The 23,821-nt window shown below is 43.9% G+C and overlaps 1 protein-coding gene across 4 annotated transcripts in view; it reads left to right on the top strand.

Moving 5' to 3' along the window:
• LOC109400406 (polypyrimidine tract-binding protein 2) overlaps positions 1-23,821 on the top strand; it is a 1,522,650-nt gene that overhangs the window by 941,985 nt on the left and 556,844 nt on the right. The window lies entirely within an intron of this gene.

Genomic DNA, 23,821 nt, shown 5'->3' with positions numbered 1-23,821 from the left:
GTAAAATAACGATGAACGAATGCTAATTCAGGAAAAACAATTTAATATCAAAATTTCAGGAAATTAGGAGTAATTCAGTTCAGTACAACTTAAAATCAATGGAAAACAACAGCTTTTAAAAGAAAATCCAAAATCTAGGCACCTACAAACTACAAAAGTTGAATTTATGTTATGTGTTGCATGTTTGTGTTTTGTGCATTTGTAATGTTCCATTTTATTTTGCGTATCTAAGTTCCCAGACGTGGGGCCTGATACGGAAAATAAAATGTACATTTATAAGGTTCCAATGTAGTATCCGTTACATTGGCGCCCAACGTGGGGTCTTGTGTAATTATAGGGTTCCAATGTATTCCGTTACATTGGCGTCCAACTAAAAATCCCACGTTCATGTTATAGTTTATTGTTTCTTTCTTGATCCATCTGGTTTAGGTTAGGTAAACTTAGAGTAGATCAGATATGGCTGTCCGCAACAGTAAAGATAGATAAAGGCTAAGTGCTTGGTTGATGGAAGTTCTTTGGCCGTTGGTTAATGGCGTTAGATCATACCCTTTGCCAGGATTCGCTGGCGTTATTAGTTTTAAGTTAGCCTGGTGGCAATTAGTTTAAGGTTAGCCTGGTGGCAATTTAACTCGCGGAGTTATCTGGTAAGCGTTTGGCTTACGTATTTTAGTTAGTCTGGTAACACCAAATAAAATGATCATCGCTGCCATCAACCGACCCATTGGAAGGATGGTAAATAGGAGTTTTTTAGAATTTTTCAAGAATCGCGATTTCGATTCTTGAAAAATTCTTCCGCTGTTGCTGGTGTTGTGTTACGTTTGTAATATAGTTTATACGTTGTAAAGTAGTTTTAAGAATTTTCCATGGATTGCATTCTCCAATTCATGGAAAATTCTTCGATTGTTGCATGGAGTGTGTTACGTTTGTAAATTGTTGTGAACATTTTGTCTGTTTATTTTGTATGTTTTACTAAGGTTTGTACATTTGTCCCTGAAATTTAATGTGCATTTGTAGCGCTCCAAAAATTTCAGGAGCGATCCAGTACAAAACGCACAAGCCGTCCCCTAACACGGACATCAAATTGTAGACGGTCTTGTGTTGTTGCCCGAATCTGGATGCCCCCTTAGGATAAGAAAATCCTAGACCAAATCAAGCTATGAATGCCGCAACAGATGCTGCGAACTAAAAGGCGAACTGCCAGAAAAAATACGATTACAGGATTGACTGATGGACCAAGAACAAAAATGAAACCTCGTCATCCTGGGATTGGACTACGTTATCTATTTGGATAACTGGGCACAATTTATGTTATGTGTTGCATGTTTGTGTTTTGTGCATTTATGAGGTTCCAATGTTTTTTTCCGTTACAAATCCTCTCGGAATTCTCCACAGAATTCTCAGGATTCTCCATAGAAATCATTCAGGATTCTCTAGGATTGTCCACAGAATTGTCCCTGCATTCTCCATATAATTCTTTCAGGATTTTCCACAGAATCCTTCTAGAATTCTCCACAGAATCCTTTTAGTATTCTCCACAGAGTTCTCTCAGGATTCTCCACAGATTCCTCTCAGGATTCTCCACAGAATCTTCTCAGGATTCTCCACAGAATCCTCTCAGGAATCTCCACAGAATCCTCTCAGGAATCTCCATAGAATCCTCTCAGGAATCTCCACAGAATACTCTCAGGAATCTTTACAGAATCGTCTCAGAATCCTCTCAGGATTCTCCACAGAATCCTCTCAGAATTCTCCATAGAAATCTTTCAGATTTCTCCACAGAATCCTCCCTGCATTTTCCATATAATTCATTCAGGATTCTTCACAAAATCTTTTAAGGATTCTCCAAAGAATCCTTTTACGATTCTCCAAAGAATCCTTTTACGATTCTCCACAGAATCCTTTAAGGATACTCCACAGAATCCTTTTAGGATACTCCACAGAATCTTTTTAGGATTCTCCACAGAATCTTTTAAGGGTTCTCCACAGAATCCTTTTGAGATTTTCCACAGATTCGTTTTAGGATTCTCTACAGAATCCTTTTAGGATTCTCAACAAAATCCTTTTAGGATTCTCAACAAAATCCTTTTAGGATTCTCCACATAATTCTATTAGGATTCTCCACAGAATCTTTTTAGGATTCTCCACAGAATCCTTTTAGAATTCTCCACAGCATCCTTCTAGGATTCTCCACAGAACCCACCTAGGATTCTCCACAGAACCCACCTAGGGTTCTCCACAGAATACTTCTAGGATTCTCCACAGAATCCCGGAAGTATTCTCCTCAGACTCCCGGAAGGATTCTCCTCAGAATCCCGGGAGCATTCTCCTCAGAAACCCGAAAGGATTCTCCTCAGAATCCCGAAAGGATTCTCCTCAGAATCCCGGAAGGATTCTCCTCAAAATCCCGGAAGGATTCTCCTCAGAATCCCGGAAGGATTCTCCTCAGAATTCCGGAAGGATTCTCCTCAGAATCCCGGAAGGATTCCCCTCAGAATCCCGGAAAGATTCTCCTCAGAATTTCGGAAGGATTCTCCTCAGAATCCCGAAAGGATTCTCTTCAGAATCCCGAAAGGATTCTCCTCAGAATCCCGGAAGGATTCTCCTCAGAATCCCGGAAGGATTCTCCTCAGAATCCCGGAAGGATTCTCCTCAGAATCCCGGAAGGATTCTCCTCAGAATCCCGGAAGGATTCTCCTCAGAATCCCGGAAGGATTCTCCTCAGAATCCCGGAAGGATTCTCCTCAGAATCCTGGAAGGATTCTCCTCAGAATCCCGGAAGGATTCTCCTCAGAATCCTGGAAGGATTCTCCTCAGAATCCTGGAAGGATTCTCCTCAGAATCCCGGAAGGATTCTCCTCAGAATCCCGGAAGGATTCTCCTCAGAATCCCGGAAGGATTCTCCTCAGAATCCCGGAAGGATTCTCCTCAGAATCCCGGAAGGATTCTCCTCAGAATCCCGGAAGGATTCTCCTCAGAATCCCGGAAGGATTCTCCTCAGAATCCCGGAAGGATTCTCCTCAGAATCCCGGAAGGATTCTCCTCAGAATCCCGGAAGGATTCTCCTCAGAATCCCGGAAGGATTCTCCTCAGAATCCCGGAAGGATTCTCCTCAGAATCCCGGAAGGATTCTCCTCAGAATCCCGGAAGGATTCTCCTCAGAATCCCGGAAGGATTCTCCTCAGAATCCCGGAAGGATTCTCCTCAGAATCCCGGAAGGATTCTCCTCAGAATCCCGGAAGGATTCTCCTCAGAATCCCGGGAGGATTCTCCTCAGAATCCCGGAAGGATTCTCCTCAGAATCCCGGAAGGATTCTCCTCAGAATCCCGGAAGGATTCTCCTCAGAATCCTGGAAGGATTCTCCTCAGAATCCCGGAAGGATTCTCCTCAGAATCCCGGAAGGATTCTCCTCAGAATCCCGGAAGGATTCTCCTCAGAATCCCTGAAGGATTCTCCTCAGAATCCCGGAAGGATTCTCCTCAGAATCCCGGAAGGATTCTCCTCAGAATCCCGGAAGGATTCTCCTCAGAATCCCGGAAGGATTCTCCTCAGAATCCCGGGAGGATTCTACTCAGAATCCCGGAAGGATTCTACGCAGAATCCCGGAAGGATTCTACTCAGAATCCCGGAAGGATTCTCCTCAGAATCCCGGAAGGATTCTCCTCAGAATCCCGGAAGGATTCTCCTCAGTATCCCGGAAGGATTCTCCTCAGAATCCCGGAAGGATTCTCCTCAGAATCCCGGAAGGATTCTCCTCAGAATCCCGGAAGGATTCTCCTCAGAATCCCGGAAGGATTCTTGGAATCCCGGAAGGATTCTCCTCAGAATCCCGGAAGGATTCTTCTCGGAATCCCGGAAGGGTTCTCCTCAGAATCCCGGAAGGATTCTCCTCAGAATCCCGGAAGGATTCTTCTCGGAATCCCGGAAGGGTTCTCCTCAGAATCCCGGAAGGGTTCTCCTCAGATTCCCGGAAGGATTCTCCTCAGAATCCTCGCAGGATTCTCCACAGAATCCTCGCAGGATTCTCCACAGAATCCTCGCAGGATTCTCCACAGAATCCTCTTCGGGTTCTCCACAGAATCCTCTTCGGGTTCTCTACAGAATCATCTTTGGATTCTCTACAGAATCGTCTCTGGATTCCATACAGAATCTACTTCGGATCCTCCACAGAATCCTCGCAGGATTCTCCACAGAATCCTCGCGGGATTCTCCACAGAATCCTCGCGGGATTCTCCACAGAATCCTCGCAGGATTCTCCACAGAATCTTAGCAGGATTCTCCACAGAATCCTCGCAGGATTCTCCACAGAATCCTCGCAGGATTCTCCACAGAATCCTCGCAGGATTCTCCACAGAATCCTCGCAGGATTCTCCACAGAATCCTCGCAGGATTCTCCACAGAATCTTCGCAGGATTCTCCACAGAATCCTCGCAGGATTCTCCACAGAATCCTCGCAGGATTCTCCACAGAATCCTCGCAGGATTCTCCACAGAATCCTCGCAGGATTCTCCACAGAATCCTCGCAGGATTCTCCACAGAATCCTCGCAGGATTCTCCACAGAATCCTCGCAGGATTCTCCACAGAATCCTCGCAGGATTCTCCACAGAATCCTCGCAGGATTCTCCACAGAATCCTCGCAGGATTCTCCACAGAATCCTCGCAGGATTCTCCACAGAATCCTCGCAGGATTCTCCACAGAATCCTCGCAGGATTCTCCACAGAATCCTCGCAGGATTCTCCACAGAATCCTCGCAGGATTCTCCACAGAATCCTCGCAGGATTCTCCACAGAGTCCTCGCAGGATTCTCCACAGAATCCTCGCAGGATTCTCCACAGAATCCTCGCAGGATTCTCCACAGAATCCTCGCAGGATTCTCCACAGAATCCTCGCAGGATTCTCCACAGAATCCTCGCAGGATTCTCCACAGAATCCTCGCAGGATTCTCCACAGAATCCTCGCAGGATTCTCCACAGAATCCTCGCAGGATTCTCCACAGAATCCTCGCAGGATTCCCCACAGAATCCACGCAGGAATCTCCACAGAATCCTCGCAGGATTCTTCACAGAATCCTCGCAGGATTCTCCACAGAATCCTCGCAGGATTCTCCACAGAATCCTCGCAGGATTCTCCACAGAATCCTCGCAGGATTCTCCACAGAATCCTCGCAGGATTCTCCACAGAATCCTCGCAGGATTCTCCACAGAATCCTCGCAGGATTCTCCACAGAATCCTCGCAGGATTCTCCACAGAATCCTCGCAGGATTCTCCACAGAATCCTCGCAGGATTCTCCACAGAATCCTCGCAGGATTCTCCACAGAATCCTCGCAGGATTCTCCACAGAATCCTCGCAGGATTCTCCACAGAATCCTCGCAGGATTCTCCACAGAATCCTCGCAGGATTCTCCACAGAATCCTCGCAGGATTCTCCACAGAATCCTCGCAGGATTCTCCACAGAATCCTCGCAGGATTCTCCACAGAATCCTCGCAGGATTCTTCACAGAATCCTCGCAGCATTCTCCACAGAATCCTCTTTAGATTCTCCACAGAATCCTCTTTAGATTCTCCACAGAATCCTATTAGGATTTTCCACTGAATTCTCTACAGAATCCTCTCCGGATTTTCGATAGAATCTTCTTATGATTCTTGACAGAATCCTCTTAGCGTTCTTGGTAGAATCCTCTTTGGATTTTTGGTTTCCCCTTAGGACTCTCGGCAAAATGTTCTAAGTATTCTTGGCAGAACCCTCGCACCCCAGCTCTCAATTGTCTTTTGGATTGTGATACTTTTCCGTGCGCAAAAATGCTAAAAATTGAATATGTAAATCATCGAAAATGATGATCTTTCAACACGATGGCGTACATGGACGGTGTATCGATTTTCACCGCACAGCCTCCGCCAGTATTCTGCATCCGAGATTGCAAAAGGATGATTTTCGGACGAGCCGTTCGACTTGATTGCCGTCAGGAAAGATGCCAAGCTGCCAAGTCATAAAAATCGATAAATCCCATCAACACGGCTGCTAAAAAGCAGTCAGCCCAATAATCTCCTGAAACCAGCAATGCAAGCCACCCGCTCCTTCCCTCCCCTCGCACACACAGTGAGATTGAACTTTACCGGAAACGCGGAGTACTGCTGCTGCTGCATTGGTCGAAGTGAACGGGAGGCCCGTAATAGCCGTAGTAGAACCAAGTCATGCGAGACTAGGACGATGGCGACGACGACGACCAAAGAGCTCTTCCTTCGGTAATAACGATAATGCTGGTGGTAATACAAAGTAAGCTCTTTTTACGGGCCTAACCCGTCTTCTCCTGGCCTCCGTCCAAAAATTCCCTTTTTACTCGCGCGAGCAATGTTTCGCTTCCGGTGGTACACGTCTACGCTCTGTCGTTCTCTGTTGTCCAGCAGTTCCAGTTGCAGGTCCTGGAATCCTTTCACCAACTACACACTTTCACGTTCCCCAATGCTGGTTCGTGCCGGACAACAGTCGCACAGTCGGAGCTGAGGTTTGCTTCTTTGTCTTGTGGCGATTTGTGCGGAGCGCAGAATTGGAATGAGGGTGCAGATTTTTGCCATTTGCTCTGGTGGTTGTTCACCGACCGGGCACAGGGATACACTGGACTATGCGATGTGGTGTAATCCGGCGATGGGGAAAACCTGTGGACCATGGTTCGAAGGAGCACACGGCCCATTTTCGTTCCAATCGGATCAATGATGGGCGGGAAAAGTGAGTTTACGCGTAAGGCATGACTTCCGATCCAAGGTGTTCGGAAGTGCAGTTTTCAACCGAACAATGGCTGGCGAAATTGACCATAATTGGTGCAATGGGTTTCCCATTGTCCTTGGTGGGAGCAACCCACCATGAAAGGATGCGGGCAAAACGGGGATGTGGACCAGTGCCGGTGGAGTGAAGTGGACGAGAAGAATCCGGATTGCGTCCATGTGAATGCCCGCGGGATAGCATGTTTCATAATTCCGGTGACATACTCGGAACACGCTGTGGTTTCTGGTTTGGGATTCCTGGGATGGAGGAGAGCAAACAAATCTTCGTGATTGTAAATGGTTGCTGAAATGTTTCGCTGATGTAATTGTTTTATTTTTTTGACTGAATGTGAATTGCGGTCATGTAACTCGACAAAAGATAAGTAAATGCCGAAATTCGTAAAAAATGATCCGCCTCATTTTCACTGCATTTGCAGTTTGTTGAATGTAGTTTGATTAATATCTCTTTTTTATTTTATTTTCAGGTATGTTTCCTCAGTGTCATGAGCTATAATCTCACCACAGGTTAGAGATTTCAAAAGAAAATTACTCAAAGGGGGTTCCCTCATTCAAATTTTTAGAAACATACTGCTAAAGCTACTGAGATACAGATGTATAGATTCTAATATCACTCACGTGACGTAGCGAAAAAAATCAGAATCAACTAGTTCGTCATCGAATAGCTCTTGATGGCCTGATCAAGTTTGCTGAAGATAAAATTCTTCTACGTGGTCGAAATCTTGAGATACTGACATTTAAAAATTACCGAGACTCACCAGCACCTCCTAGTGGATAAACCGAAAATCAACTAGTTCATCATCGGATCGCCCTTGATGTTCTGACCACATTGGCGAAGGTAAATTCTTTTATGTAGCCTAATTCTAGAGATTCAGAAGGATATCGGATTTCAAAGACACACTCACGCCTCTTTACCGATGAATCCAGAATCAGTTTCCTCTCAGGATTCTGAAGAGAATTCTCTCAGGATTCTGGAGAGAGTACTCTCAGGATTCTGGAGAGAATCCTCTCAGGAATCTGGAGAGAATCCTCTCAGGATTCTGGAGAGAATCCTCTCAGGATCCTGGAGAGAATCGTCTTAGGATTCTGGAGAGAATCGTCTCAGGATTCTGGAGAGAATCCTCTCAGGATTCTGGAGAGAATCCTCTCAGGATTCTGGAGAGAATTCTCTCAGGATTCCGAAGAGAATCCTCTCAGGATTCCGAAGAGAATCCTCTCCGGATTCCGAAGAGAATCCTCTCCGGATTCCGAAGAGAATCCTCTCCGGATTCCGAAGAGAATCCTCTCCGGATTCCGAAGAGAATCCTCTCCGGATTCCGAAGAGAATCCTCTCCGGATTCCGAAGAGAATCCTCTCCGGATTCCAAAGAGAATCCTCTCCGGATTCCGAAGAGAAACCTCTCCAGATTCCGAAGAGAATCCTCTCAGGATTCCGAAGAGTATCCTCTCAGGATTCCAAAGAGAACCCTCTCAGGATTCCAAAGAGAACCCTCTCAGGATTCCAAAGAGAATCCTCTTAGGATTCTAAGTAGAATTCTCTAAGGATGAGAATTTTCTACACCGAGAAAAATTTCTACTCAATGACTGAGTTGGCCTTACTCAGAAATTGAGAAATCCTTTGTTTTCTTACTCAGTTTCGGCTAAAAGTGGGACAACTTATTGGCAATGAGTTGTCCCACTTTTGACGGAAACTGAGTAAGAAAACAAAGGATTTTTCGATTTCTGAGTAAGGCCAACTCAGTCATTGAGTAGAAATTTTTCCCTGTGTAAGGATTCTAATGACAATTCTCTAAGGATTCTGATTAGAATACTTTAAGGATTCTGATTAGAATCCTCTTAGGATTCCGATGAGAATTCTCTGAGGATCCAGAGGATCCTGAGGAGAATCCTATCAAGATTCCAGGAAGAATTCTCTCAGGACTCCAAGGAAAATCCATTCCTCTAAAGATTCTAAACAGAATACTTTCAGGATTCTGAAGAGAATGCTCTCAAGATTCCTGAGAATATCCTTCCAAGATTTTGAAGAGAATCCTCTCAGGATTCCGAAGAGAATCCTCTCAGTATTCCGAAGAGAATCCTCTCAGGATTCCGAAGAGAATCCTCTCAGGATTCCGAAGAGAATCCTCTCAGGATTCCAAAGAGAACCCTCTCAGGATTCCAAAGAGAATCGTCTCAGGATTCCGAAGAGAATCGTCTCAGGATTCCGAAGAGAATCCTCTTAGGATTCTAAGTAGAATTCTCTGAGGATGAGAATTTTCTAAGTATTCTAATGACAATTCTCTAAGGATTCTGATTAGAATACTCTAAGGATTCTGATTAGAATCCTCTTAGGATTCCGATGAGAATTCTCTGAGGATCCAGAGGATCCTGAGGAGAATCCTCTCAAGATACCAGAGAGAATTCTCTCAGGACTCTAAGGAAAATTCATTCCTCTAAAGATTCTAAACAGAATACTTTCATGATTCTGAGGAGAATACTCTCAAGATTCTTGAGAATATCCTTCCAAGATGTTGAAGAGAATCCTCTCAGGATTCCGAAGAGAATCCTCTCAGTATTCCGAAGAGAATCCTCTCAGGATTCCGAAGAGAATCCTCTCAGGATTCCGAAGAGAATCCCGAAGAGAATTCTCTCAGAATTCCGGAGAGAATCCCGAAGAGAATTCTCTCAGAATTCCGGAGAGAATCCTCTCAGGATTCCGAAGAGAATCCTCCCAGGATTCCGAAGAGAATCCTGTCAGGATTCCGAAGAGAATCCTGTCAGGATTCCGAAGAGAATCCTCTCAGGATTCAGAAGAGAATCTTCTCAGGATTCCGAAGAGAATCCTCTCAGGATTCCGAAGAGAATCCTCTCAGGATTCCGAAGAGAATCCTCTCAGGATTCCGAATAGAATCCTCTCAGGATTCCGAAGAGAATCCTCTCAGGATTCCGAAGAGAATCCTCTCAGGATTCCGAAGAGAATCCTCTCAGGATTCCGAAGAGAATCCTCTCAGGATTCCGAAGAGAATCCTCTCAGGATTCCGAAGAGAATCCTCTCAGGATTCCGAAGAGAATCCTCTCAGGATTCCGAAGAGAATCCTCTCAGGATTCCGAAGAGAATCCTCTCAGGATTCCGAGAAGAATCCTCTCAGGATTCCGAAGAGAATCCTCTCAGTATTCCGAAGAGAATCCTCTCAGGATTCCGAAGAGAATCCTCTCAGGATTCCGAAGAGAATCCTCTCAGGATTCCGAAGAGAATCCTCTCAGGATTCCGAAGAGAATCCTCTCAGGATTCCGAAGAGAATCCTCTCAGGATTCCGAAGAGAATCCTCTCAGGATTCCGAAGAGAATCCTCTCAGGATTCCGAAGAGAATCCTCTCAGGATTCCGAAGAGAATCCTCTCAGGATTCCGAAGAGAATCCTCTCAGGATTCCGAAGAGAATCCTCTCAGGATTCCGAAGAGAATCCTCTCAGGATTCCGAAGAGAATCCTCTCAGGATTCCGAAGAGAATCCTCTCAGGATTCCGAAGAGAATCCTCTCAGGATTCCGAGGAGAATCCTCTCAGGATTCCGAGGAGAATCCTCTCAGGATTCCGAGGAGAATCCTCTCAGGATTCCGAGGAGAATCCTCTCAGGATTCCGAGGAGAATCCTCTCAGGATTCCGAGGAGAATCCTCTCAGGATTCCGAGGAGAATCCTCTCAGGATTCCGAGGAGAATCCTCTCAGGATTCCGAGGAGAATCCTCTCAGGATTCCGAGGAGAATCCTCTCAGGATTCCGAGGAGAATCCTCTCAGGATTCCGAGGAGAATCCTCTCAGGATTCCGAGGAGAATCCTCTCAGGATTCCGAGGAGAATCCTCTCAGGATTCCGAGGAGAATCCTCTCAGGATTCCGAGGAGAATCCTCTCAGGATTCCGAGGAGAATCCTCTCAGGATTCCGAGGAGAATCCTCTCAGGATTCCGAGGAGAATCCTCTCAGGATTCCGAGGAGAATCCTCTCAGGATTCCGAGGAGAATCCTCTCAGGATTCCGAGGAGAATTCTCTCAGGATTCCGAGGAGAATCCTCTCAGGATTCCGAGGAGAATCCTCTCAGGATTCCGAGGAGAATCCTCTCAGGATTCCAAGGACAATCCTCTCAGGATTCCAAGGAGAATCCTCTCAGGATTCCAAGGAGAATCCCCTCAGGATTCCAAGGAGAATCCTCTCAGGATTCCAAGGAGAATCCTCTCAGGATTCCAAGGAGAATCCTCTCAGGATTCCAAGGAGAATCCTCTCAGGATTCCAAGGAGAATCCTCTCAGGATTCCAAGGAGAATCCTCTCAGGATTCCAAGGAGAATCCTCTCAGGATTCCAAGGAGAATCCTCTCAGGATTCCAAGGAGAATCCTCTCAGGATTCCAAGGAGAATCCTCTCAGGATTCCAAGGAGAATCCTCTCAGGATTCCAAGGAGAATCCTCTCAGGATTCCAAGGAGAATCCTCTCAGGATTCCAAGGAGAATCCTCTCAGGATTCCAAGGAGAATCCTCTCAGGATTCCAAGGAGAATCCTCTCAGGATTCCAAGGAGAATCCTCTCAGGATTCCAAGGAGAATCCTCTCAGGATTCCAAGGAGAATCCTCTCAGGATTCTGAGGAGAATCCTCTCAGGATTCTGAAGAGAATCCTCTCACGATTCTGAAGAGAATCCACTCACGATTCTGAAGAGAATCCTGTCACGATTCTGAAGAGAATCCTCTCACGATTCTGAAGAGAATCCTCTCACGATTCTGAAGAGAATCCTCTCACGATTCTGAAGAGAATCCTCTCACGATTCTGAAGAGAATCCTCTCACGATTCTGAAGAGAATCCTCTCACGATTCTGAAGAGAATCCTCTCACGATTCTGAAGAGAATCCTCTCACGATTCTGAAGAGAATCCTCTCACGATTCTGAAGAGAATCCTCTCACGATTCTGAAGAGAATCCTCTCACGATTCTGAAGAGAATCCTCTCACGATTCTAAAGATAATCCTCTGAGGATTCTGAAGAGAATCCTCTGAGGATTCTGAAGAGAATCCTCTGAGGATTCTGAAGAGAATCCTCTGCGGATTCTGAAGAGAATCCTCTGAGGATTCTGAAGAGAATCCTTTGAGGATTCTGAAGAGAATCCTCTGAGGATTCTGAAGAGAATCCTCTCAGGATTCTGAAGAGAATCCTCTAAGGATTCTGAAGAGAATCCTCTTAGGATTCTGAGTAGAATCCTCTTAGGATTCTGAGTAGAATCCTCTCAGGATTCTGAAGAGAATCCTCTCTGGATTCTGAAGAGAATCCTCTCAGGATTCTGAGGAGAATCCTCTCAGGATTCTGAGGAGAATCCTCTCAGGATTCTGAGGAGAATCCTCTCAGGATTCTGAGGAGAATCCTCTCAGGACTCTGAACAGAATCCTCTCAGGATTCTGAACAGAATCCTCTTAGGATTCTGAACAGAATCCTCTTAGGATTCTGAACAGAATCCTCTCAGGATTCTGAACAGAATCCTCTCAGGATTCTGAACAGAATCCTCTCAGGATTCTGAACAGAATCCTCTCAGGATTCTGAACAGAATCCTCTCAGGATTCTCAACAGAATCCTCTCAGGATTCTCAACAGAATTCTCTCAGGATTCTGAACGGAATCCTCTCAGGATTCTGAACGGAATCGTCTCAGGATTCTGAAGAGAATCCTCTCACGATTCTAAAGAGGATCCTCTCAGGATTCTGAAGAGAATCCTCTGAGGATTCTGAAGAGAATCCTCTGAGGATTCTGAAGAGAATCCTCTCAAGATTCTGAAGAAAATACTCTCAGGATTCTGAACAGAATCCTCTCAGGATTCTGAACAGAATCCTCTCAGGATTCTGAACAGAATCCTCTCAGGATTCTGAACAGAATCCTCTCAGGATTCTGAACGGAATCCTCTCAGGATTCTGAACGGAATCCTCTCAGGATTCTGAACGGAATCCTCTCAGGATTCTGAGTAAAACACTCTCAGGATTCTGAGTAAAACACTCTCAGGATTTTAAATAGAATCCTCTCAGGATTCTGAAGAGAATTCGCTCCGGATTCTGATGAAAATCTTCTCTGGATTCTTATGAAAATCCTCACGAGATTTTGAAGAGAATCCGCTCAGGATTCTGGAGAGAGTCCTCTCAGGATTCTGACCAAAATTCTCTCAGGATTCTGACCAAAATTCTCTCAGGATTCTGACGAGAATCCTCTCAGGATTCTTATACGAATCCTCCCACGATTCTGACGAGAATCCTCCCAGGATTCTGACGAGAATCCTCTCAGGATTCTGACGAGAATCCTCTCAGGGTTCTGACGAGAATCCTCTCAGGATACTGACGAGAATCCTCTCAGGATTCTGACGACAATCCTCTCAGGATTCCGACGAGAAACCTCTTAGGATTCCTACGAGAAACCTCTCAGGATCTTGAAGAGAATCTTCTCAGGATTCTGAAGAGAATCCACTTTCAATTCTGGTGAGAATCTTCAAAATTCTTTTGAAAATTCTCTCTTGATTGTGTTGAGAATCTTCTCTGGATTCTTTTGCGAATCCTCTTTAAATCGATTGAAATTTTTCTCTGAATTCGATTGGGGATATCTCTCTGGATTCTGATGAAACCTCTCTGGGTTCTGATGAGAATCTCTCTTTGAATTCTGCTGGGAACATATTCTGTATTCTAATGAGAATTCTCTCTGGATTCTTTTAAGAAATCTCTTGGACTCTGCCAAGAATTTGTTTTTAATTTGGCAGACAATCCTCTCTGAATTATACTGAAAACTCACTCTGAATTTTAACACGGAAATTTCTGTGGAATTGGCGGATAATCTTCTCTGGATTTGTCTGACAGACTGAGAGTCGCCATTGGATTTCGCTTCTCTCTCAATTCGGATGAAAGCTCTCTCAGAATCCGATCCGATCGATTGCGATATAATTTCATTTTTCAATATAACGGATGACTTACTGTAATGTTTCTATTGTCCCCAATTTTCAGAATTGGTTAGCTCGTTCCATAGTAATAATCATAAAGTTCCAACAGTGGAATGTATTTGTGAATTGTATTTGAATATCCGTCGTTCGATTGCAGAGTTCATCACGACGTATATCGACTTATTTTATACTCCAGTAGCAATAAAATGCATGTTCTAATTCTTATAAATGACGCAGAGTCGTTGCGATCTTATTGAAGAGAAATGTCGTACCAACATTTCTTCCCTAACCCGATGACTCTATTGAGTCAATTCTGGAGAAATTCCTGTTGCTTCAATAATCAGGAAAACACCGCTAGTGTTTTTAGGTTAAACGATTATTTTTTATCTCGCCAGCTCAAATTGTGGAAAAAATGTTGTCGGAATTCTGACTTATTTTTGTAGTGTATTTCTTACGATACAAGCTTAATTTTATCCAAACAATCACATCTCAAACAAAACCCCCGTACACAGAGGCACAAAGTGGGTCACCAAGTGTCAAATCGAACCGGATCCGGAAGCCTTCCAGCTTCTCTGCTTGCTCAAGAGTATCGTTCCCCGATTCGAGATGCCTCCGACCGAGTCGGAGCATTTCCGCTTCAAGGTAGCTCCTAGACCACTTCTCCGACAGCCAGCCAGCCAGCCAGCCAGGAGGTTCGGAAATAAAATAGGCAAAAAGCCAAAGGCTTTTGTCTTTCGGAACCCCAATCCCGTTGAACCGCCCCACCCCCTGAATGGCATGACGATTCCCATTCACGTCGCTTTTGCAAATATGATATGAGTGAAAATGCACATACACACACCTGCAGAGACAGACATAGGTTCGAATGTCGAACCTTATTCTAGAGAAGAAGGACTTATTCTCAAGCAACGGGCCTAGAAGAACGACGCGCGGAACGTTACGGAAGGTGGGGAGGATACCACGAGCAGGGTGGAAGTTGGAAACAGCAGGTACCAACAACTTTTCCATCAAACAAATGTTTGAATTGTGATATTGCTTTTCTCCTCGGCGGCATACATGTGGGCGCAGCACAGTGCACATACCGTGCTCGGCTTGGCTTGATTCGAACTCGATTCGGGCTCGGGGTTGTCGATGTGTGGGGGTATATGGGGAGAACTATGGGATATTCTTAGCAGTATAAAACACACATTGGCAGCAGCTAATGCCGATACCGAGCGGCTCCAGTCAGGTAAGAATGGTTGTGGCCCGATCGAAACGAAGTGTAAGGCGACTCCTACAATTATCCCACACATAGAAAAAACAAATGCGAAAAGTGGACATATTTTGAACATATTTTCATATTATTTTTAGAGTATTTTCTCACTGGATTCTGAGGACAATCCTCTCAGAATTCTAGGAAGATTCCTGTCAGGGTTCTGTGGAAAATTCTCTCGGGATTTTGTGGTGAATCCTCTCAGGATTCTGTTCAGGAGTCTGACGAGGATCCTGCCAAGATTCTGACGAGATTCCTCTCAGGATTCTGACGAGAATCCTCTCAGGATTTTGACGAGAATCTTCTTAGGATTCTGACGAGAATCCTCTCAGGATTCTGGCGAGAATCGTCTCAGGATTCTCCACGGAATCCTCTCCGGATTCTGCGAAGAGTCCACTCAGGATTCTGACGAGTATCCTGTCAGGATTTTGACGAGAATCCTCTCAGGATGCTGACGAGAATCCTCTCAGGATGCTGACGAGAATTCTTTCAGGATTCTGACGAGAATCCTCTCAGGATTCTGAGGAGAATCCTCTCGGGATTCTGACGAAAATCCTCTCAGGATTCTGGCGAGAATCGTCTCAGGATTCTGACGAGAATCCTCTCAGGATTCTGACGAGAATCCTCTCAGGATTCTGGTGAGAATTCTCTCAGGATTCTGACGAGAATCCTCTCAGGATTCTGACGAGAATCCTCTCAGGATTCTGACGAGAATCCTCTCAGGATTCTGACGAGAATCCTCTCAGGATTCTGACGGGAATCCCCTCAGGATTGAGACGAGAATCCTCTCAGGGTTCAAACGAGAATCCTCTCAGGATTCTGACGAGAATCCTCTCAGGATTCTGATGAGAATCCTCTCAGGATTTTGACGAGAATCCTCTCAGGATTCTGACGACAATCCTCTCAAGATTCTGTGGAGAATCCTCTCCTGAGAATCCGCTCAGGATTCTGTGGAGAATCCGCTCAGGACTCTGTGGAGAATCTGCTCAGGATTCTGTGGAGAATCTGCTCAGGATTCTGTGGAGAATCTGCTCAGGATTCTGTGGAGAATCCGCTCAGGATTCTGTGAAGAATCCGCTCAGGATTCTGTGGAGAATCCGCTCAGGATTCTGTGAAGAATCCTCTTAGGATTCTGTGAAGAATCCTCTTAGGATTCTGTGGAGAATCCTCTCAGGATTATGTGGAGAATCCTCTTAGGATTCTGTGGAGAATCCTCTCAGGATTCTTTTGGAGAATCCTCTTAGGATTCTGTGGAGAATTCTCTCAGGATTCTGTGGAGAATCCTCTCAGGATTCTGTGGAGAATCCTCTCATGATTTTGTGGAGAATACTCTCAGGATTCTGTGGCAAGTTCACTCAGGATTCTGTGGAGAATCCTCTCAGGATTTTTAGGAGAGTCCTCTCAGGATTCTTAGGAGAATTCTTTCTGGCTTCTGAGGAGACTCTTCTCGGTATCCTGAGGAGAAACTGAAAAACTGATCAAAATTGAGATTAAAGTTTTAATTTTCTTATAATCGAATTTCCGTTTTTAACTAATTCTGCCACTTTCGTTCGCTCGGACTACCCCACATCATTTTCTCCCCACTCATATTCAATCGAATCATGCTCAAAGTATCGTAGGTAGGATTCTTCCATCGCATTGGTTCCAACGGTAGGTAGTGGGCCCTAGTACCAGCACAGTAATGTCAGGTAACAAAAAAGCATAAAAGGAGATCTATTCCTATGCAAACAATACCACGTTGATATCTCTGTTATACTTATGCTTCGATTATTTTAACATACATTTCTGGGGAAAACTTCCGAGATGAATTGAATATGGCTCTCGACAGACACGACTCTCGTCTTTCTTCGAACCTTTCCCATAGAGACGCCGACAACTACCAAGCCTTTGTCAAGGGGTGGGAAGTAGAAGCTTCGACATACTAGACAAGCCGCCAAAAAGAGGTTTCCTTCGCTAAATGTGTGCGAATACTTAAGTCCAGTTCGGATACCCATTCATTTTGTTGGCAAAAGGTTATTTTTTTGTTTCGATGTCACAATTTCGTCGTTTTGGGCTCTTCCCTACATATCTAGAGTGACATTTGAAAAGGGTCTTTCTACAAAGTGCACCTTTTTCTTAAAATCAGACTTCCAAGCATGTCGAAAGATGGAATTAAACACTGAAAAGAGTTCTCATTCGATTTTCGTTCATAATGTTTACGTTTTGCCGATAGACCCTTTTCAAATGTTTCGCCAGATCCGCGTTTAAGAGGATTTCAACATTTTTCTGTCGAATTTCAGTAAAGAATACTGAAGAAATCAACCATGAAGCTCCCGCGAAACCTTATTCAATGACATTTTTCAGCTGTCGGAGTTGGTCGGAGTTGGTCCTGATACGACCGCTATTTGACAGAAAATAATAATTTCTCATTTTAATTGATGTGGAAATGTGGTGCAAGCATCTCCTTTCCCAGTCAGGGCGGTCATTATCATCTCGACTACAGTAGAACAGCGATGATATGATGGTGAAGGCGACAGCCTCCACTGAAGGGACAATGACAAGATAAGGACCCACCACCGCGAGTAGTAGTAAGTACCTACGTCTACTAGTGCGGTGGCAACGGCTCCTAGAACAATGAATGGTCTTTCATTCATCGGTGTCGTTGTTAAGCGACCGGTTGACAGATGGCGCGATAAGTGTTGTTGCCTTATTGTTGAATAATGGGTTGACGAGGACGAGAGCGCAGCCGAAGAGACGATGGTAGTACTTTGTGTTGAATTGTGTAAAAGTTGTGATTTTTGTTCGATATCGTAATACAAACACATCTGTGTACTGGATCAGGAATGAAGGGAGGTATCGAGAAGAAACAAAAGCTTTCACTCAGTATCGAAATGACACAATTGTGTCATTCTTCAACAACTATCTGCCTAGCCAGACATCAGGACATATTTAAAAATAAGGACAAATTCTTTTGCGATAAGTTCCTAACAAAAGAAGAGAACAATTTTTGTCAATTTTTTTTAAAAACATCTATCGCAATTGGAGACTTATTCTTATCTTGATTGCAGACCAAATCTTGGAGACAATTCCTGAGCGGAATTGAAGACAAAGAGCGGAATTGGAGACAATTCCTGAACGGTACATTAGACAATTCCTGAGCGGAATTGGAGACATTACCTGAGTGGACGTGGAGACATGTCCTGAGCGGAATTGGAGACAATTTTTGAGCGGAATTGGAGACCATTTCTGATCGGAATTGGAGACAATTTCTGATCAGAATTGGAGACAATTCTTGAGCGGAATTGGAGACATTTCCTGAGCGGAAGTGGAGACATTTCCAGAGCGGAATTGGAGACAATTTCTAGGCGGAATTGGAGACATAGCCTGAGCGGAAGTGGAGACATTTCCTGAGCGGAATTGGAAACAATTTTTGAGCGAAATTGAAGACAATTCCTGAGCGGGATTTTAGACAATTCCTGAACGGAATAGGAGACAATTCCTGAGCAGAATTGGAGACAATTTTTGAGTGGAATTGGAGAAAATTTCTGAACGGAACAGGAGACAATTCCTGAGCGGTATTGGAGACAATTTTTGAGCGGAATTGGAGACAATTTCTGATCGGAATTGGAAACAATTTCTGAGCGGAATTGAAAACAATTCCTGAGCGGGATTTGAGACAATTCCTGAACGGAATAGGAGACAATTCCTAAGCGGAATTGGATACATTTCCGGAGCGGAATTTAGGACAATTTTTGAGCGGAATTGGAGACAATTTCTGATCGGAATTGGAGACATTTCTTGAGCGGAAGTGGGGACATTTCCTGGAGACAATTTTTGAGCGGCATTGAAGACAATTCCTGAGCGGAATTGGAGACAATTCCTGAGCGGAATTGGAGATGATTCCTGAGCGGAATTGGAGCCAATTCCTGATCGGAATTGGAGACAATTCCTGATCGGAATTGGAGACAATTTCTGAGCGGAATTGGAGACAATTCCTGAGCTGAATTGGAGACAACTCCTGAGCGGAATTGGAGAGAATTCCTGAGCGGAATTCGAAACAATTCCTCATGAAATTCGAGACAATTCCTGAGCGGAATTGAAGACAATTCCTGAACGGAATTGGAGACAATTCCTTAGAAGATTTGGCGAAAACTTTTGAGCGGAATTGGAGACTATTCGTGAGCGGAATTGGAGACAATTCCTGATCGGAATTGGAGACAATTTCTGAGCGGAACTGGAGACAATTCCTGAGCGGAATTGGAGATGATTCCTGAGCGGAATTTGAGACAATTCCTGAGCGGAATTGGAGACAATTCCTGAGCGGAATCGGAGACAGTTCCTGAGCGGAATTGGAAATAATTCCTGAGTGGAATTGGAGACAATTCCTGATCGGAATTGGAGACAATTTCTGAGCGGAATTGGAGACAATTCCTGAGCGGAATTGAAGACAATTTCTGATCGGAATTGATGACAATTTCTGATCGGAATTGGAGACAATTCTTTAGCGGAATTGGAGACATTTCCTGAGCGGAAGTGGAGACAATACCTGAGCGGAATTGGAGACTATTCCTGAGCGGAAGTGGAGACAATTCCTGAGCGGAATTGGAGACGATTCCTGAGCGGAATTGGAGACATTTCCTGAGCGAAATTGGAGACAATTCCTGAGCGGAATTGGAGGCAATTCCTGAGCGGAATTGGAGACAATTCTTGAGCGGTATTGGAGACAATTCCTGAGCGGAATTGGAGTCAATTCCAGTGCGGAATTGGACACAATTCCTGAGTGGAATTAGGAACAGCTGATTTTCAAACAAATTGATGAATTCTCCGAATGTTTTTCTTCAACTAATTCTTCACAAACTTTTTCAGAAGTGTGTCTGTAAAAATTCACGATTCTCGCCATCACTCACTTCCGCCACACAGTCGTAAAACTTCGGAAAACTTTACGGTTCGACAGTATCTAATAAGTTCCAGTCAAAACCGGTGGCCAGACTTGGCAGCCTCAGTACTCTCCAAACAGGCAGGCAGGCAGTCAAATTATTCAAATCAACTTGCCAATATACTTCACCTGTTGGCCTATAAGGAACGTACATTACATTCACCCACCGCAGGAAAACTTCCAATTTCTTCAGAGTGTGCCTCAAGGTTGGCGAAAGCCATAACAACCATCCGACGACGACGACGCACCTTTACTCGCTTGGTTGCGCTCTTCATCATCGTGATCAGCTTGGCAGCCTCGTTCCGCAACTCCGACAAGTGCGTATCGTTGTTGTATCGAGATGTAGAGGGCAGAGAGCGCGCGCCAAATTAGGAATCTTTCGAAGTCGGTTCTCCGGCCACTTCCCGCGCGAATCAGGGATAATTTATTCATCAAGTTTGATTTGTAACAGGGAGCAGAGAGTGTATCGAGGTGGAACGAGCTCGAACAGGTTGGAAAATCCGCCGTGCCCTACCAGTATCGTCGTTGCCATACTGATGAACTACAAACAAAAGTTGAGTAAAGCGGTGCTCGTTTTCGCTCAAATTAAAAAAATAGGAAGGGGTAGCTCCTTTATTGGAAATGGGAATTGATAGTTACTTAACTACAATTTATAACCACAGAACCGCAAACTGACTACTATTTCATTTGGATTTGAATAGTCGGAATGTAAGTAATGTTTGTCGGAATTCCGACAGCAATTGGTCAGAATTTTGACAGGAAATTTTCAGAATTTCGACAGGAATTTGTCAGAACGGCGACAGAAATTCGTCACAATTCCGACAAGAATATGTCAGAATACTGACAGGAAACAATTCCACAGGAATTTGTCACAATTCCGACAGAAATTTGTCAGAATGCCTTCAGGAATTTGTCAGTATCACGATAGGAGTTTGTCAGAATTCGGAAAAGAATTTGTTAGAATTCCCAACAGAATTTGTCAGAATACCGACAAGAATTTGTAACAATTCCGTAGGAATTTGTCAGAATTCCGATGGAAATTTATCAGAATTCGGACAGGAATTAATCAGAATCGCGATAGGAATTTCCGAAACGAATTTGTCAGAATTCCGACAGGCATTTGTCATAATTCCTACAGCAATTTGTCGGAATTTATCAGAATTCCGACGGTAACTTGCCAGAATCCCTTCAGGAATTTGTCAAAATTTTTACAGCAATAGGTCAAAGTTCTGGCAGCAATTTGTCAGAATTTTGCCAGGATTTTGTCAGAATTTCTACAAGAATTTGTCACAATTCCGACGGGATTTTGTCACAATTACAACAGGAATTTGTCCCAACTTCGACAGGAATTTGTCACAATTCCAACAGGATTTTATCACAATTCTGAAAAGAATTTGTCACAATTCCGACAGAAATTTGTCACAATTCCGATAGGAATTTGTCAGAATACCAGCAGGAATTTGTCGCAATTCCGACAAAAATTTGTCACAATTCCGACAGCAATTTGTTAGAATTCTTACAGGAATTGGTCAGAATTTCGACAGAAATGTTAGAATTCTTACAGGAATTGGTCAGAATTTCGACAGGAATTTGTCACATTTCTGAGAGGAATTTGTCACAATTCCGACGGGATTTTGTCACAATTACAACAGGAATTTGTCCTAACTTCGACAGGAATTTGTCACAATTCCGATAGGAATTTGTCAGAATACCAGCAGGAATTTGTCACAATTCCGACAGGAATTTGTCACAATTTTGACCGGAATTTGTCACAATTCCGTCAGAAGTTTATCAGAATTTTGATAGGAATTTGTCAGAATTTTTACAGGAATTTGTAAGAATTCAGACATGAATTCATCCTGATTCCGAAGAAATTTATTAGAATTCCTGGCAAAAATTTGTCAGATTGGTGTTTGTCAGATTACCGACAGGAATTAGTCAGAATTTTTTCAGCAATGTGTCATAATTCCGACAGAAAGTTTATGCTTAATTTTACGAAGCATATTTTTAAATTTGTCTATCGTAGACAATTGATATGAGGCATTTTTGTTCTCGTGTAAGAAATATTTCTCATTGCGTCTTCTAGCTTTACACCGAACCAATAAACACTAACTCCGACAAGCATAATAATGAGCTTCTGCGTGAGTAACAAATCAAATCCGATATTTTATCTTCAGAAGGGCTTCCGGCTTCTGGCAGGCTGCGCTTTGCTATCATCCTACAGGCTGGGATAGGAAAGAACCCGTCGCGTAGCACAGCAGCCAGCGGGTGGTCAATTTAATGAAGGTACCCAACAACGTCGACTGCGACGATGACGGTGGCGCTAGCAGTAGTTTTCCGAAACGAAATCCAGGCACAGGTTAGCAGTGGGACCGGAGAGTGACTTGCCGTTCCGAGTTCCGAGTTCAATCTAGTGGCGGCGGAGGTGATGGTAGTTAGCCTAGCTCTCTAGACCACACAACAATTGGCTTGGTTGCCAGGCGGTCGATCGGTGCGAGCTATTTAGTGTAATCTGATGCTAAAATTATAGGGAGCTAGTTGGCTCTCTCGGTGTGTATGTGTGTGTGTGTTTTCTGGGTATCCAAGTTAGACGCAAAAATTGCCTCCGTTGCGAGATTTCAGGTGGAAGTCGGTAAACACAGGAAACACGGAAACATTTTTGTATAGGTTCAATGTGTTTTTTGTTTTAAACCACTAAAAAAGTTCTGTCAGGATTCCGGACAAATATTTGTCAGAATTTAAGTCTGCTTTGATATAAATTCTTGAAACACACATTTATGTCGAGGCTCGAGACAAATATCCTACGGAAATAGTAGCAAACTCCCATCGAAACTCACATAAACATGCATAATACATTGTGATGTAGCTTTGATATAAGAGTGATTGTGATTTCCATAAAGTTAACAATAACACCTATGGTTAAAATGTTTAAAATATATTGTTATTGAATCCTATGCTTTATATATGCATGGTTTCATAAAACGAAACCAAAAACATTCAAATGCAGTACACAGCAGTATAAAAAGATAACCTGTATATTACTTACCATATGAGATATTGTAATTGTATAGTATTTAACACAAACTGAACAAAAATGTATGTTTTATATTGTAACGGTACGTTACGAACAATATATTTTATTTTGGAGCTCAAGTGGTCAACCATAACCAGTAAAGTAATTATACTGTTGTCGTATAGTTGTCATACAATATCGCATGTTGAGGCAAACTCCTATTCGAATTTGGGTATACGTTTCATTGGGTTTTAATACAAATTCTTATCGTATTACACAACTCGACGATTACATACAGCCTTACGAAACAACCGATCATCGGTACGATAACTCATCCAATTTGTTCAAATTTTCCCGCATCGAAACATTTTCCGTTCATAAAATCCAGCCCACACAGAGGTAGCGCACATCATCAGAGCAATTGTCATCCGTCGTCGGATCCAACGACGAGGACGACACCGTGGACAATGATGATGACAAAACTGATTTTGATATGATGCAATCCATTTCATTCTTTTGTGTGACGACGACGGGCTCGGTCGTTCGGGCAGGAGGTCGAGAATCCACGACCATCATTCTCGACCGACGACGGTTCGAATGTCACAATAGAATTCGCTATGATGGAGGCAATGAAGGTGGTCGGTCCCCGTCGCCTGAATGTATGCATCAATTTGTTGCCGTTTTCTAGCGGCAGCAAGGATCAAATCCACAGGGGATGAGGACAGTAATTGTGTTGTGTTGATCCAATCCGTATGCTGTTGGGAAGCCCAAATGAACATGAAGCATGAGAGTACTATACAACGTATGGTAGTTCCGAAGTTATGGTTGAAAAAAATAACTATTGAACGTTAAAAGCCGTGTTTTATTCTTGCATGGTCAAACGCCAAAGCGGCAGAGAAATCAGAAAAGTACATGCTATACAGTATATAAAGATTGTTAAC

This window comes from Aedes albopictus, chromosome 1 (genome assembly GCF_035046485.1).
Source record: "Aedes albopictus strain Foshan chromosome 1, AalbF5, whole genome shotgun sequence".
Taxonomy (NCBI): Eukaryota; Metazoa; Arthropoda; class Insecta; order Diptera; family Culicidae; genus Aedes; species Aedes albopictus.
This window is presented reverse-complemented; position numbering and strand designations above follow the sequence as displayed.